The 17921-nt window shown below is 46.1% G+C and overlaps 1 long non-coding RNA gene across 1 annotated transcript; it reads right to left on the bottom strand.

The window, feature by feature from the left end:
* Positions 1-4172: 4172 nt before the first annotated feature.
* On the bottom strand, positions 4173-10062 carry LOC145503752 (uncharacterized). The gene is made up of 4 exons (XR_014051725.1): positions 8458-10062; positions 8113-8304; positions 7439-7571; positions 4173-7112 (listed from the first exon to the last, which is right to left on the bottom strand). It is a non-coding gene; the product is annotated as an uncharacterized LOC145503752 (long non-coding RNA).
* Between the last annotated feature and the right edge of the window lie 7859 nt (positions 10063-17921).

Here is a 17921-nt window from a genome sequence, read left to right as displayed (position 1 = left end):
AAGTTACAGATGGGAGATGGAGGGTCTATCCCTGTGTTTCTAACATCTAGAGCAGAAGCTGACAGCCCAGCTCCAGCTAATCAACCATGCTCATTTCTAATCTGTGCTTTGAGTGAAAAAGGTCCTCAGGACTTCTCCAGGATCTATGTTATAATTCACCATTAATGAGCTGGGTCATTATTTTTAAGGCTCCATCAATACCTCCCTGTGGCAAAGTCAGCTTTAAGTCACAGATATTTACGTACAAATTGCAATGCATCCCTACACCTTAGTCACTTCCCCTGACAAGGACCACTGATCATTCTTCTCAGCCCCCTTCTGCAGCAGCAGTGAAAGAGAACTTCAACCAGAGTGTATGGAGAGTGCATCGAGTCAGGATTCTGGGGTCCATGGGGGAGACAGGCTGACATCCCAGCCCCCAAAAGGGCTGTAGGTCTAACTGAAGTGGCAGTGATCAGAATGGGGAGTAGAGAACAGAAGAGGACATGCCGCAAATGGTTTCCTGTGTTCAGTTCAGTTCAGTTCAGTTGCTCAGTCGTGTCCGACTCTTTGCGACCCCATGAATCGCAGCACGCCAGGCCTCCCTGTCCATTACCAACTCCCGGAGTCTACCCAAACCCATGTCCATCAACTCGGTGATGCCATCCAACAATCTTATCCTCTGTCGTCCCCTTCTCCTGTGTTTCCTGTGTTAGGTACTAGCAAAACTCCATGAAGTCACTGTTGCTTGAATAAGCTGGAGCTTCCATTTCTGAGGCCCCACTAGATTGGAGCAATCAGACCAAGGGAAGGACTGATTCCATGACTTCCTGCAGTCGACATAAAGCATGTTGCAATAATATCACACCACAGAGCTGAGGTGCAGTCAGCTTTCCTTCTCCTTTTTTCTGGTCTTCAAAGCAGCATCCACAGATCTAGACCTTGTGTTCTACGCGTGACGATAGCAGAGAGTGCACATTTAGAAAATAAGAATGAAACTTCCCTGGTGGTCCAGCAGTTAAGAAGCCACGTACCAATGCAGGGGACAGAGGTTCGATGGCTGGTCGGGAAGATTCCACATACTGCGGGGCAACAAACCCCATGCACCACAACTACTGAGTCCATGAGCCCAAGAACCCAAGCTCCTCAACAAGAGAAGCCGCCACAGTTAGAAGTCCGCACACCGCAACTAGAGAGTAGCCCCTTCTCACTGCAACTAGAGAAAGCCTGAACAGCAACGAAGATCCAGCACAGCCAAAAATAAATAAATAAAATTAGAAAATGAAAATGGTGAGAAGTTGCAAGAGAAGAAAGCAGTTTCTATATAAATTGTATGTCATGTATAAATTGGTATATGTTATTATTACAACTTCAGTTCAGTTCAGTTGCTCAGTCGTGTCCGACTCTTTGAGATCCCATGGACTGTAGCACGCCAGGCCTCCCTGTCCATCACCAACTCCGGGAGGTTACCCAAACTCATGTCTATTGAGTCAGTGATACCATCCAACCATTTCATCTTCCGTCATCCCTTTCTCCTCCTGCCTTCAATCTTTCCCAGCATCAGGGTCTTTTCAAATGAGTCAGCTCTTCGCATCAGGTGGCCGAAATATTGGAGTTTCAGTTTCAACATCAGTCCTTCCAATGAACACTCAGGACTGATCTCCTTTAGGATAGACTGGTTGGCCCTCCTTGCAGTCCAAGGGACTCTCAGAAGTCTTCTCCAACACCACAGTTCAAAAGGGAAGAGGCTGTTTGGACTTGGTCATTGATTGTAGTGGAGGTCTCAGAGATTTTACAATCCAGATGGGCTTCCTGGAGGAGTTGGAGCTTGGATTAGGACCTGAAAGTGACACAGGATTCACCAAGCCATGGGAAGGAAGAAGGGTGAGAGGAGAGGGCATCTAAAGACACAGAAGACGAAATGAGGTGCCTTGTGTGGGCGATGAGATCTGGTCATGAAGCCCAGCAAAGAAAGTGTCTGCAGGGAGAGAAGTTGGGACCAGACAGTGACCTGCCTCTTGGCATGAGGAAGTGGAGGAAACACCTGTTTCTCAGGGGTGCATCTGGGAGCGCCCCACAAAGCTGATTTTATGAGGCCCTGAAGTTCTGTATGTAGTACTGCAGGCCCAAGAACCCTGTTCCTGCCAGGAGACCATGGAAAGTTGGGCTCCAACCAAGAAAACACATCTCTGGCCCCAGCACACCACAGGTTCCTGCTGCCCACACCAGTGTCACTCTCTTGCCTGTTTGTCACACCCTACCACCCACCTCTCTAAACTTGCCCAATGCTGTCACCTCTCCAAGGCCGGTTCCAGGCATGACCTCTCCACCAAGCCTTATGGTATCCCCTTCATCTTATCAAACCTCCACGTCTTCATCTGTGAGATGGAAGGCATGATCGTCCTCTTCTCTGTGAGAGCCGTTCTGCACATGAGACCCTGGCAGGTCCTGGGCGAAGGAGTAGCCGAGTCAAGGAAAGAACTGGAACTTTCCAGAACTCAGACTGGAGTTTGAACTCTGCCTCTTCTCTGAAAGGTCCTGGGGAAGGAAGTGGGCTCTTCAAGGCCCACGTCCATCTTCTGGCAGGGGGTGCCCTGGTGGCACCTTTAGGAACTACTGGTTGGTGAGGTGAGGTGAACAGGAAACTGGCATAGCCATGTTCCAGGCACATCAGAGGCACCACTCTGGGTGTGTTGGTTTGCTCCCATCTTCTCCTTTTCTCTTCCTTGCCTTTACTCCTCGAGAACTGAGCCAGCCATCACCAGGTCCCCTGGCCCAGATGGTGACCATGTTGTTTCACAGATTACAGAGCTGGTCCTACAGAGAGTGGCAGCTCTCACTTTTCCCCAAACTCTGGGTGCTGATAAATGATTCACTGGGACATCGGGGTAATTATAAAATGTTGCTGAGTCTCTCTGTCCCACTCCTCACCCTCCTGCCCCCTCCCCACCCACCCAGTGAGGATGTGCTGGCCTCTGGGGCAACCAGCCATCACTGGCGAGCTCATACAGTGGGCTCATCTTCCCAGGAACTGGACAGCTCTGGGGGCCATATTGCAAATGTCTGACCTCCAGGTATGTCCAGGTCATGGGGATTTATTAGTTGGACTCTGTGGTTCAGCAGATGACATTTTAGAAGGTGTTTTATTGCTTTGTGATCTGTGTACATCACAGGGTAATTCTGAGGCTTTAGGTCTGAGCGATCGTCTGAGATGCAACAGCTGTCCCCATGTCCCAGCTCTGTCTGCTCAGCACAGGAAATGCAGGTATGACCACTCTAACCCTGTCCTCAGACCCAGTGTCCAAAATCTCAGGCTCTTCTCTTATCCCAAGCTGCATCTTGATGTCCAGTCCAGCAAGGGAGGTTTTCTGTGAAAAGATTCTAATCAAATCTCCCCAAAGGCTATCGATGTCCAACTATGCTATGTATCCAGGGAAACTGAGGCTCAGAGAGGTGAGGGAGACTTAATCCAAGCTAGACAAAGTGAACACTGGAAGCCTGGGGTAGGACCCATTGTCATTCCACTCCACAAGCTGCATCTGCAAGACGAAGAGCAATGATCCACCAGGCATGCCTCGAATGTTGTTGATTCCTGGATTAGCATCACCAGTGATGTGCTGCAGAGACTGGCCTGGAGACCAGGCTCTTAAAGAAACTCAGAGGCCACTGGAAGACATGCACCTCTCTCCACATTCATAGGGCAGCCTGGACTGTCTGTAGCCTCGCAGAATAGCCGTGGCATTCAGTGCACAGCCTGCTTCTTAGCAACCCTTTGAAAATAAATGTAGGAGCCCTTCTTCCAGAACAGAGTCTGACTTGGAGGCTTCCAGTCGCCTCTTGGTGTTGATCATAGCACCAACACCAATTCAGGCAGACTTCGGAGATGGTGCGGGTTTAGTTCCAGACCACTTCAATCAGGCAAACAGTGCAGTAAAGCAAGTCACACAAATTTCTTGGCTTCTCAGTGCATATAAAAGATATATTTATGCCATACTATAGTCTATTAATGTGTTCCAGCATAATGTCCAAAAAAAGTCATGTACATACCTTAACTAGAAATACTCTATTGCTGAAAAATGTTAACCATCATCTGAGCCTAATCTTCCTGCTGGTGGAGGGTCTTGTCTCGGTGTTGATGGCTGCTGACTGATCAGGTTGGTGATTGCTGAAGTGTGGCTTCTTTCTTTCTATTCTTTCTTTTCTTTTTGGCCATGCCATGCGGCATGTGGGATTTTCCACGTGGCATGTCCCCTGTCCAGAGATCATACCCACAGCCCCTGCTTTGGAAGCACAGAGTCTTAACTGACAATTTCTTAAAATAAGAAAACAATGAAGTTTGCTACTTCGATTGACTCTTCCTCTCAAGGTTGATTTTTCTGTAGCATGTAATGATCTTTGATAGCATTTTATCCACAGCAGAGCTTCCTTTAAAATTGGAATGCATCCTCCCAAACCCTGTCTCTGCTTTATCAATGGCATTTACATGATATTCTCAATCTTTTGTTGTTATTTCAACAGTTTCACAACATCTTTTCCAGAAGCAGATTCCATCTCAAGAAGACATTTTCATTGCTTATCTATAAGCAGCTACTACCCATCCATTTCAAGTTGTAAAATGGACTGCAGTGATTTAGTCACATCTCCAGGCTCTACTTCTAATTCTGTTTCTCTTGCTCTTTCCACCACATCCGTAGTTGCAACTGCATCAAAGATCACTGATCATAGGTTACCATACAAATATAATCATGGTCAAAGAGTCTGAAATATTGTGAGAATTATGAAAATGTGACATAGAGACTCGAAGTGAGTAGATGCTTTGGAAAAAGGTACTTTGGAAAAAGACTTGCTCTGTGCAGGGTGGCCACAAACCTTCAATTTGTAAAAAAACAAGAAACGAAAATGAAAAAACCAAACCTCAATATTTACAAAGCACAATAAAGTGAAGCATGTCTCTATTATAATTATCTACACTATCTTCCAACCTCGCACCTAAACCATGAACTTCTATGGACAGAGACCAGGATGACTCACTCCTGTCTCCCCAGGACCTTCCCCATTGCCTGGCTCAAAGTAGCAGCTCATTATATGTTGATTTTATTAAGTTAAGCTCCAAACCTGCCACCCACTCCTGGAGGGAAATGGAGGACCCTGTCTCTTCCTTTCAGGATTCCTCCGGTGAGTAATGCAAGCCTAACAAATATGCTTCTGGCTCCAGGACTGGCATTAAGGCATGTAATGCAAATTTTGCAAATTCAGCCCATTCTAGGTTGGGTGAGGTTTGGATGATGAAGTCACACACACACACACACACACACACACACACACACACACACACACACACACACACACACACACACACACTGATATTTTGTCAAACACCAACCTCCTGAGAGCAGAGATGTGTGAAACTCTTTTATCGGTTTCTTATGCAAGATCAATGAAGCACATAGTTGAGTCTGAAACGATAAGGATCTTTACCCCAGACTGCCAGCTGCTCCTGTTTCCCTGAGCCAACTCAGTCTTGGCTCAGTTTGACAGACTTGTATTGAGTGTCTACTCTGAGCCAATAACTGAGTGAGACATTTTGCTGTTGTTCAGTCACTCAGTTGTGTCTGACTCTTTGTGACCCCATGTGTCTGATTCTTTGCAACACACCAGGGTTGAGATGTTAAAACAACAAAAATGAACAAGGTGTAGTGCTTTCTCTCGAAAGTCCATCATCTGCCAGAGGAGGAAGATGAGAAATCAGATCATTAAGGTACAAAATGATGTGTGGTGTGTAAGATGCCTACAGGGTATGGAAGGGTAGAAATGGGTTCATGAGCTTGGGTGACCATGAGTTCAACATCCATCAGAGGTGATAGCTGGGCTGTGCATTAGACAGTAAATGGAAGTGGTGGTATGAAGAGATCAGCAGGACCTCACAGGCAGAGTACACAGAATGAGCAAACATGTGAGCTGAGAAAGGGTCTGATGACCACAACAAACTTCATACTACTCAGAAGAAGATTTGAAGTTATGGAATGGCAGATTTGGGGACATAAGGACCCCATCACAGAGATTCTGTATGCCATCTTAGGGAGATCTGATTCTACCCTGTGGGCAACACAGTGAGTTAGTAAAGATCTCAAGTATGGTAGTAAAGGGACTTCCTTGGTGTCCAGTGGTTAAGACTTCACCTTCCAGTGCAGCAGGTGCAGATTTGATCCATCCTTAGGGAGCTGAGATCCTGTATGCCTCCCAGTCAACAGAACATAAATAACAGAAGCAATATTGTAACAAATTCAATAAATACTTAAAAAAAAAAAACAGGGATGGAGAAGACCTTTCCTCCGCCAAATATTAAAAAAAAAAAAAAAAGGTAATAAAGACACATTTGCTTTAGGGAGATCCCTTTGGTGACCATGTACAGGGTGAACTGATGCTACAGTTGGTGGATAAAAGGAGGTTATTTACAAAATGACTATAAGTAAACATCCTGGAGGGAAGATGGTAAGTCTTAGTTGAGAGCAGAGGAAAGGGAATGGAAAGACAGAAATGCTTCATGAGTTTCAAGGGATGTAGGACACCCAGGCTTAGATGAGCAATTAGATATGTAGAACCTAGTCTTCCTCGTTGGAGCTGCCACTCAGGGTCCGTCAGCTTATCCAGGCTTGAGGGGTCCTAGGGGCCAGTGGGTGGGCTCATGGCCTCAGCAGAGAACCAGGTGAAATTTTACCCTTGTCCTTTGGGTTGACTGAGCAGAACATGGCCATCAAGAAATGAGAGAAAGTGGCCAACATCTTGGGAGAAGACCTGCAGGATCATAAGGCACACATGCTGGGTCTTCTACCTCTAAAACTGCTTGGCTTTCCAAAGGTACACTGTGCTTCCAGGAATGGCAGGACTCGTTTAATTGGTAGCCTTTGAAATGTTTTACCTGACCCCCCCAATCTTCATAAAAAGGAAATGAGGGCAGCAGTGGGTAGGGGAGACACTGGGCCTTTCATGAACCTCATTAATAATCAGTAGCACATGTCCAGGCTACCCTGCCCGACTGACCTGATTGCCAGGGGAGATAGTGAGGACAGGCAAGGAGAAGACTCGGGCAGGTGGCTGATATAATTTGCCAATATCAGCAATGATCAACAGGCCTGGTGTAGGACAATAAGATAGGTGAGCACACGCCCTTGAGTTTCGAGGGACGGCAACAGTGAAGTCCTGTGTAAAACCCCGCCTCTCTTCTGACCTGCCCACTCATCTCCTTACATGAGGATATCAGTGCCTACTTCCTAGGTTTTCAGTGACAATCCAGTAAGTGGCAGTAAAGAACAGTGGTTAAGAAAAAACATAAGTTTGGCATGAATGCCCCCACTCAAACCCCTGTTGCATCAACTACAAGCAGTGAACCTTGGACATGTTCCCTCAGTTCTCTGCATGTGACTATCCTTCTAAAAACTGGAGAAACAATGGTACTCACATCATAGGATGACGTTAAGATGAAAGATGACACATGTGATGTGGCACCTAAAAGGAGTCCATTAAATGGGAGCGTGCTGCTGATATAAGTGAACTGGGCCCTTTATCCAAAGACGAAGGAGGCTTAGGGTACCCTGGACATGAATAGAGCAGGAGGGTGATAATTAATCTTTGATTCGGTGGCAAGCACCTTCTAAGTACATGTCATTTTGGTCATTTCTGTAGGCCCAACTCCATCACTTATGATTCCCATTTTACAGACAAGATTGGAGGTCTAAAGAAATTTAGTCACTTGCCCAATATCTCACTCACTGGGATTTAAACCCTATATAACTCCCCTATGGGTTAAGACCCCTGCTCTACATGGCATGTCTGTTCCCATCGTGGTGGCCAGTGGCTCCTTCATGGAACTGTCTTTCCAATGCCCTGGCACTTATTGAGGACCTGCTGTAGGCCAGGCCTGTGCCAGGCACTTGACACAATCTCCTTGCATTGCCATAACCCTGTGAGCTGCCTACTATTGCCCCCACTTCACAGGCTAGGTGACAAGCCTGAGAGATCCTCCCACACTTCCTCGGGCCGTAAGCTTGCTTGACTTTTGCTCTTGCCCTAACCCCACCATATTCCAGACACTGGGAAGAGATAAAACAGAAGGATGGGGGTGACCATCTCTACCTTGCATCTTGTTCATGGCCCTTTTGCAGACCTTTTCTTTTCTCCTCAAAGCAGGTATTGTCATCCCAATTATACACAGGGAACTTGAGGGTGAAACAGTCAGCAACTTTCCCAAGGTCATGAGCAAGCCAGCAGCATCTAGCTCACCGTCTTCCCATCAGACCACTTGAGGGAGTGGCATTTCACTTGCATCTTGTTTCCAAAAAATGAAGACATTTTTCTGGGTCAGATTCCAGCCAACCAGCCCTCATTTCAGAATTTGGGGAAAGGCTTCGGGATGGGCAGGCCACACATTCCCCCCCATCCCCACCACCAGCCACTAGGATCTGCACATGGGGCCCCTACCTATGGGCTAGCAGCATAGGATGCTGCTTTAATTAGATCGCCATGGTAACAAGCTACAGGAGAACAATAGACAGTTGTGTACTCGCGAAAATCATCAGTCGCAGACAAGGCCCTGCTAAACTGTAATTATGCTGGAGCAGAAGCAGATCTTCATTTCAGTGGGAGAAATAAACTGCCATCTTCGCCTCGTTACCTTCGGATGTTATTTGAACATCGGGGGCTGGGATTCCAAACGGGTTTATTGCTTGAATTTATATTTTGGAAATGTTAAAACCCCAAATAGAGATGGTCGTCTTTACATCCTGGGCTTTGGGTTGCATGTTCCCAGAGGGGAGCTGAGAGCAAGGTAAGGAAGGTAATAATAATCACATAGGTGGCATTTACTGAGTCCAGAGGTGCCCAATGTTTTCTACAGTATCCCCCCATCATCACTCTAAGCATCTGCTGCGGGTGTGTTGAGCCCCACTTTACAAGCAGGAAGCCAGCCAGGGATCCTCACTGGGGTCTTGACCCCTGAGGATTTGGCTCCGAGGCCCAAATGCCTTCCTCCAGCCAGGTTGATGTTCAAGGACAAAAGGAGGGAGTCTTTGATCCAGCTGGACTTCTGAGCCCCCTCTGAAGCTTCCTTTTGATGAAATGAGTGGGTTTCCTTTTAATCCGGTTAGTTTTGCTAGTTTGATAAGATGCAGTTCACCCTGATCATCAGAGTCACTGAGACCCATAAATAAAGGAAAGATCATTTAAAAATAAATTATAGACTGAAAGTCAGGAAAGCGCAATCCTTGGCTTGTTGCTCTCCAGGCCCTCCATAAATCTGTTGTCTTTTCGGCTCTGCAGTGGCCAGGGTCACAGACCGTAAAGAGCTTCCACAGAGAAATCTGAAAAATCCCAGCAAGATGGGGCATGTGGGAGTCATCGGAAAGGCATTTGTATTCTCCGCCATCAGCCGGGGTGGAAGGAGGCGGCCCTCAGACTGGCTGGGCAGGATGGGTGGGTGCAGACGTAGATGAGCCAGCTGCCGCCTTGTTTGCTGGGACTTTGGGCACCACGAAGAGACCCCGACCCCCAAAACGCCTGGTTCCTGACCTACTTTCACAGAAAGGAATGACATTTCCAGTCTCACTGCAGCATGAAGCTACAGTCCCTTTGGAGAGGGGACCCAGTGACCTCAATTCATCAGACTGAGAATGAGTCTGATTTTAGATCTTGTTTTCCCAGAGAGATCACGGTTGTGTTGGGAGAGAGGGGAGCTAGAATGGGTCCCAAGGGAGAGCACAGGCCAGGGCTGAGGAGCTGCCATGGGTGGGGGATAGCCATGGAAGGTGATCAGAACAAGCTCCCCAGGCCCTGCGGCTGCCCCTGGGTCTAGCCAGGACAGCGGGGTGGGGTGTGGCTTCAGGGAGCCTTTGCACCGTAGACAAAGTGGTGTCAATGGCTGTTCCGCGCCCCCCATCTGTCTCCTCTGGTGGTTGTGACGCTCCAGTAGAAGAGTGTCCCCCAACCTTCTGCTCAGAGAAGGTCACAGGGGTGGGCATTTTCTCAGCACCTGAGCTTGGTGCAGCTCCAGGGGAATAAGGGGAATAACCCAAGTCTGCCTCCAGGACTGAGTCAGGACACCCTCCTCTTCTTCACTCACTTGTCACAGGCAGCAGGAAAATTCTAAGAATTTATGACTCCCTGGAGAGGCACAGTGACATCAGATCATGGCCATTTCAGTTGCAAGTGCATTTCAAGATGGTCCGGATAATAGCTTTAAACTTGGGGGTTCTTTACGTCTCAGAGAACATGGTGAGAGCCAGGGACTCTGTCCTGTGAGAGGAAAGAATATGATGACATCCATCCAACCATTTATGAACAACTTCAGAGGCTCTGCAGTACTGATACCCATCCATGGACACCCCCTTGAGGGCTCGTACCAAAGCCAAGGAATTCTTGTTCTGTTTTAACCTCCTCATTTCACAGATGGTTGACCAGAAAGACGGGATGACTACCTCCAGGTCTCAAAGTGAGTGATTTCACATGAAGGCCCATTCCTGTCTCCTTTCTTCCTGGAAAAACTGGTACAACCACCTCCTAACTAGCTTTCTACTTCCACTTAGCCTATCTTATACATTCTCCACACCCCAATAAAATACCCCTTTTTCAAATACAAATCACACTATGAAGCTTGGCTGCTTAAAATCCTTTAATGATTCTCCATTACCCTGAGATAAGACCCAACACCTTTCATGTGACTGACTAGCCAGGGCACCACATGACATCTCAAGAAGAGAGGCAGATTATGTTGTGACACCTCCTTTGGGAGGCCCACACCCTGCCTGCAAGACCCTCACAATCTGGCCTCAGCAGCCCTTCCAGCCCCATCAGGTTCCAGGCTAACTCCAGCTGTGCTGGTCTTCTTTCAAATGACTCCAGCAATCCAGGACCTTTGCACATGCTTTCCTTCCTAAGACAAATCTTTCCTCTCTTTACCCATCTACCAAGGCCACTTTTCAAGAAGGCCTTCCCTGAGTTTAGCTTCCCTGAATCAGTCAGGGTCTAGCCAGAACCTGGAAACCATGATATGTATGTGTGTGTGTGTTAGTTGCTCAGTTGTGTTCGACTCTTTGCGACCCCATGGACCATAGCCTGCCAGGCTCCTCTTTCCATGGAATTCTCCAGGCAAGAATACTGGAGTGAGTAGCCATTCCCTTCTCCAGGGGATTGTCTCAAGCCACGAATCAAACCTGAGACTCTGACGTTGCAGGCAGATTCTTCACCCTCTGAGGCACCAGGGAAGCCTGGAAACCATAAAAGGTTATTTCAAAGAGAGGGTATTTAATCCAGGGGATTTGTTACACAGGTAATAAAAGGCTGAAATGGTTTTTAATAATTGACATTGAGTTAATTCTCCTATTGCCAGAACCTAATAGGAAGCCAGCTGGCGAGGGAGTCTGGAAAACATGGCCCACAGACTTCCAGCCCCAGCATCACAGAACAGATGATGGAACAATTTTGATGGAGAGACCAAAGTAAATACCAGGTGCAAATCCACAGCACATGGTTTATCCGTTGACCTCTGCATTCAACTAGATGCCCTGTGAAGGTTGGCCCAACCACCTCCACCCCAGGGCTGGCACAGAGCCTGAGCAATCAGCACTCAGTAAGATCTTTCTGAGCCCAGCTTCCACAGCAGCAAAGTGGAGCTAAATCCCTCTCCAAAGAATTGTCGTGATGACTGCTAGGATGAGGGATGTGACAGGACAGGATCTGTTCAGAGTCAGGTCATGACCAAACATGAGAGCCCTCCATGGACAGTGTCTGGCTTCACCAGGAGCCGTCTTCTGAGCTTTTTTAATTTTTTTAAACAGCGTGTGAGGATGCTGAGGAAAGAGTGTGAAGTCCACTTACTGCCTATCTTCCCCTAAAGAATTTCTAAAGCTCCTTCTGCCTATTTTTGTCCTGCGGTGCTTGAGTGGTTATGTGGGTTATCACCTGTGACAAACATTTTTATATGAGTGTTGACGTTTCTGGTGTTTCCTGATGGGACAACATCACGTAGGGAGCCCTGTGGAAAGAAGTCAGCAAACATTCTGACCATGGGGTGTTAGGGGTGGGGATGGCAGGCAGTGAGAGGATGATGATCTGGGCCCGGCATTCTTAGCTGGTGTCCAGAAAGCTGTGTTCACAGTGAATTTCTTCTGTGAAGGCCACCGGGCAACTCGTGTCAGAAAATATTTCAGAGATGAGAGCGTTTTGCAAGCACTGAGACACCTGATCAAAGCTGTGTCTGAACATTCCCCGTGGGTGTAGAATTCCTCAGGAGTCAATTCAAGAGGCTGGCTGTCACCTTGTCATCTTCCTTGAGGAAAGGCCCTGGACCAGGGAGTTCAGAGACTTGAGTCTTGGTCTCTTTTTACTGGCTGCCTCCAGCAGTTTGAGCGGATCCCTCCTCCTGCCTTGGTCTTGATTGGTTTTCATCTGAGCTGTGCATGTGAATCATCAGGGTCACTTACTTCTAGAGATCTGATGAAATTGCTTGGGGAGTGGGTCCTCCTGGACGTTATTCAACTTTCAGAACGTTTGTGCTTCTGGGAATGAGAACCACTGTTCCAAGACATTTCAGCGTTCATCAGAATTGTCTGGAGCACAAGCTGCTCAGCTCCACTCCCCGAGTTTCTGATTCAGTGGATCTGGGGGAAGTCTGAGAATCTACCTTCCTAACAAGTTTCCAGGTGCTACTGATGCTGTCCATCAAGGGCCACATTTTGAGAAACCCTACTCTAGCCTGAGGTGGTACAGTGGTAAAGAATCCGCCTGCCAATGCAGGAGACTCAAGAGAGGCAAGTTCGATCCTTAGGCTGGAAAGATCCCTTGGGGAAGGAAATGGCAACTCACTCCAGTATTCTTGCCTGGAAAATTCCATGGATAGAGAAGCCTGGCAAGCTACTGTCCATGGGGCCACAAGAGTCAGACACAATGGAGCACACATATATATACACACATGCATTCTAGCCCAGTGGTCTCTATGGTGGGGAGATTTTTGCCTCCCAGAGAACATTTGGAGGATGTCTGGAAACATGTTTAGTTTTCACAATTGAGAAGTAATGCTACTGGGACCTAGTGGGCAGAGGCCAGGGATGCCACTAAATGTTCTACGAAGTACAGGGCGTTTCCCCCAAACAAAGGATTATCCAGTATTAAATGTCAACAGCATTAATGCATCTGCAATATTAATGTGCCCATGAATTACCTGGAGATTGTGTTGGATTGCAGATTCTGACAGAGTCAGTCTAGGGAATGGCCCAAGATTTTGCATTCTATAAACTCCCAGGTAAGCGATGCCCAAATGGCCGATCTTCCAAAACTCAGGTACTTCCACCTCTATAGAGGTAACCTTCCACACACTAGAATATACAGATAACTCTGCTATTCACTTCTCTGTCCTTTCAGCTTACAATACGATGACCACTGACATAGGAAACTCTCAAAAAGTTTCAGAAAGACTTAAGACATTCACCATGCATAAGCTGAGCTGGCTTCCCCCACATACTGCCATCTTGGCCAGGAAGTTCTTGAGAATTAGGATCTTGGCCAGTCTTTTTATGTTTTCCCCAAAGCTGGACACAGAGTTTGGCACTGGTTAGGAACTCTGTATATGTCTGTTGTACAAAATTAGACAGACGCAGTAAGAGCTAGCATTCTCGGAATGGCAGATTGTCATTTTCCTACCTACTGCTGCTGACCTCTCCTTCAGAATAAACCTTTTTCCAGGTCACAGTGCTTGTCATTCGCCAAATGTTTCACTAGTACGATCTTGCCTAATCTTTTTCACAAAGTTGTGAGGAAAGCAATGTCCATCCCCACTTACGGATGGGAAAACTGAAGTGAAGAAAGGTGTGGAACCTAAGCTAGAGGAAGAGCTCCTGTCCTGGCTATGCCATGCCAGCCCATGCCAGGTCACCCAGGCCGCTCTTGGTTCCTAGCCTCCTCCACACCCCCAAGACCCTCCCTTCTCTTCATCATGGTCACACCTTCTCTCCTTCCTTGTCCTATCTTCTCTACCTTCCATTTCCTTCCACCTCACATACGAGACAACCATCTCCTCTGCCTAACTGGCTTTCTTTTCAACCTTTTTTGTCTGGGACTCTCCGGGATAACTGAGGGCTTCCTAAAATGACAACCTGAGGCATAGAACCTCTTCAACTAATGAAAGAAAATCAAGGTCCAGCCTTAGTTGCTGCCCCTTTTCCACCCTGTTCCACCACTCACTTTGGGTGTTGTCACTGGAGAGCCAAAGATTTATAATCCCCAGTGCTTCCCCCTCAATATGGAGCTGGAAAGGAAGTTCATATTCAAAGATTTTGATCAGATCCCTGACACTTGGTCTTCTAGCCAGTAGCTGCTCCTTCTGTCTCTTTTGCCGGTTTATCATACTTTCTTCTGACTGCAGGACGCTGAAGGGCTCCAGGGCTCCATCCTCTGGTGTCCTCTTTTCCATCGGCACTCACTCCACAGATGATCTCAACCTGTCCCCACTGATGATCAACCAATTTATATTGAAATCAACAACCTCTCGTGTGAACTCCAGACTGATATATCCAAGAATTTCTTAACATCACCACCTTGATGTCCAACAGGGAAAAAATATGTGTCTATATCTAAAACCAAAATCTTCACTGCTCCCCAGTTCCCCATAGAAACTCCTCCCATAGTTATTCTCATCTCTGTTAATGTCAAATTCCTTCTATCTTTGTAGAAATCCCTGTCTCCTCTCCTTTTTTCACAAGTCTAGCTCAAACTTTGCTCTGTTTGAAATATGAGTGTCTACTTCTGTCACCTCTACTTTGCTATTCTGGCTCAAGCCATAGCATCTCTCACCTGGATAATTCCATGTGCATCTTATATGGTTTTCCCACCTCCGTCCTTGTCTTCCTACAAACTGTTCTCCAGAAACAGAGAGTGTGATTTGTTTACCATATGTAGTGACTTCATGGTCACCCTCCAAAAGAAATGTCTATGTCTTAATAAGACCTAGATTTTATGAATATAATGTTATTTGGGAAAGGGGTCTTTGCAGATGAAATTAAGTTAAAGATCTTAAAATGAGATCACTCTGGATTAACCCAAGTGGTCCTACATCCAGTGACAAGTGTCCTTAGAAGACAAAGAACTGAAGACACAGATGCACAGAGGAGAGGTGATATAGAGACAGAGGCAGAGATGAGAATGACGAGGCCATAAGCCAAGGAACACCTGGAGCCCCTGGAAGCTGAGAGAGGCAAGGAAAGATTCTCCCCTAGAGCCAATGGAGTGTGCGAGGCCCTACTGATGCATGCCTTTGTTTTGGACTTCAGGACTTCAGAACTGGGAGAGAATACATTTCTGCTGCTTTAAGTCACCAAGTTTGGCAACTCTCAGAATGTCATACATTGCATAAGTCAGGCTACATTCAATGTGTGATCAGAATCCTCCAACATTATTCCATTTCGAGTAAAACCGGATTCTGTATATGAGCTGAACCCCACTGATCTTCTGATTGCATCTCCTGCTGCACTTCCTCTTATCCACCTGCAGCAGCAACACGGACTCCTTGCTGTATCTTGATGTCTCCATATAGGTCCCCACCTCAGAGACACTGTGCTTCTTGTTTCCTCTCCCTTGAAGAGCTTTGCTCAGATGTCCATGGCTCACTATGTCACTTCCCTCCGCTGTCTCTTAGAGTTGCCTTCTCCCATCACCTGCTGGCCCATTCCTCATCATTTGCTTTATCCAGCTTGTGCCCTTCATAGCACAAGGCACCTTTTAATACAATACTTATCAGTCTGATTGGCTATCTATCCCTTCCCACTAGAAAGAAAGAGGCATGACAATAAGGGATTTGTTTTTCTTCGTTTGTCTCCACAATGCATGCAAGTGTCTGGCATATACAAGGCACTGAGCAAACGTCTGCTGAACGGACACCTCTCACCCTGTAATTCACTCATCCTTTCTCAAGCCTTAGAGACAGAAACAGGACCCGGTAGGAAAAAAAAAAAAGCGTATACAAAAGCACAACTTCATAAGATCCTGCGGCGTCTCAGAAACGGCACAGAGCTCCCTGTACCTGGAGCACAGAGTACAAACCGTGAACAAAGGGGCAGAAATGAGCTGGCAGGAGGGGGGCCAGAGAGGAAGTTTAGGCAGGTTCTGAGTATGTTATGATTCATGTCAAGGACTTTGAATTCCCTTATTATCTTTGAAAAATATTTTCCAGGATAAAAATCAGTTTTTTTTTTTTAAAGCAAGGGAGCTAAATATTTCTTCAAAATGTCAAGGTTATAGAGAACCCTTCTGATTATCTCGGGCTCCAGGTTGACTTTCTCCGTTTGCAAATTTGAATTTTGAAGCCCCAAGAGAAAAGGATCGTTATGCAAAATCAAGCAGAAAGCTTCTGAACGAGGTGCTATCTGCTGATTCCTGCTCCAAGATTCCTTCTTGTTCTAGATGAGAGCCTCTAAAAAGCAAGAAATATCCAGCACAAGAAAGGCAAGAAGAATTGTCTGCTGATGATTGTTCCTAGAGCTAGGATAGGAGGGCCCTTCTTAAAAGTCACCTAAGTGCTTGGACTCTAGGCTGAGAAGACTCACAGATGGGACCTGGGTTTGAACCCGCCCTCTTCTGAGTTCTCAGAACATATTCAGAACTGTGGTCCAGTGTAGACACCTCCCTGTCTGCACCTGCCCATCTCTTCATTTTAATCTCCTGTACTGAGGTACAGTTATGTACAATAAGCCTCTAATAGGCGATGGGTACAGTTCAATTACTCTGGCTGTTGGATGACTTTGGCTTTGCACCTGCGAAGAACATCTCCATTAACCCTCAAAATTTCCTCCTGGCTCTTAGTGATCCTTCCTTTCCTTCCCCTGAGGCCCGAGAAAACCACTGATGGACTTTTTGTCTGTTTTAATCATGTAGATTAATTTACATTTTCTAGAATGTTGTATAAATGGCATTATCCAAAATATGTTTTCTTTTTTTGCCTGACAGTTTTCACTCGGCATATTATTTTGAGACTCATCTGAACAGTTTTGTGTATCAGTAGCTGATTCCTTGTCGTTGTGGAAGAAGCATTCTACTGTCAGGATGTGCACAGTTTGTTTCTCACGCACTCGTCGGTGGACATTTGGGTTATTTCCAGTTTTAAACTATTACAAACAAAGCTGCCTTGAACATCTGAATATAAGTCTTTTGTAAACATGTTTTTATTTCTCCGAGGGAAATAACTAGAAATGGATGTTATGACGTACATTTAACTTTAAAAAAAAAAAAAAAAAAACCCTGCTAATCTGTTTTCCACAATGTGGATAAATTTCACATTCCCATCAGTGATGTCAGAGTATTCCAGTTACTCCTCACCCTCATCAACAGCTGTTATTGTAAGTCTTGTTCACTTTAGCCAATGCAGAGTGTGTATAGTGGTGGTGGTTTAGTCGCTAAGTCACATCCGACTCTTGCGATGCCATGGACTGTAGCCCATAGGATTTTCCAGGCAAGAATACTGGAGTTGGTTGCCATTTCCTTCTCCAAGAAAGTGTGTAGTGGTACCTTATTGTTTTTAATTTGCAATTTCCTTATGCCCAGTGATGTAGAACACCTTGGCGTTTGTTTTTTGTGGAGTTTCTTTTCTTCTTTTGTAAGTGGTTTTTCAAGCCTTTTGTCTATGAGTTGTTTGCCCTCTTCATTTTTAATTATGAGTTTGTTACATATTCTGGATTCAAGTCCTTTGTCAAATCCAGGTTTGCAAACTTTTACCCAAGCTGTGGCTTAAATTTTAACTTACCATTCTAGATTTTAAACGGTTCCTAGTTCATAGAAGGTGCTCAATAAAATATACTGAGTGGAGTGAGAAATCCAGATGATGCTGTCTAAAAGCAATGTGAATCCTTTTAACTGTCCAGTGTTCATAGCAGCACTATTTACAATAGCCAAAACATGGAAACAAC

The sequence above is a fragment of the Giraffa tippelskirchi genome, chromosome 4 (genome assembly GCF_054371585.1).
Source record: "Giraffa tippelskirchi isolate mGirTip1 chromosome 4, T2T-mGirTip1v1.2.pri, whole genome shotgun sequence".
Classification (NCBI taxonomy): Eukaryota; Metazoa; Chordata; class Mammalia; order Artiodactyla; family Giraffidae; genus Giraffa; species Giraffa tippelskirchi.
Note: the sequence above shows the minus strand (reverse complement) of the source record. Positions and strands in the feature narration are given on the sequence as shown.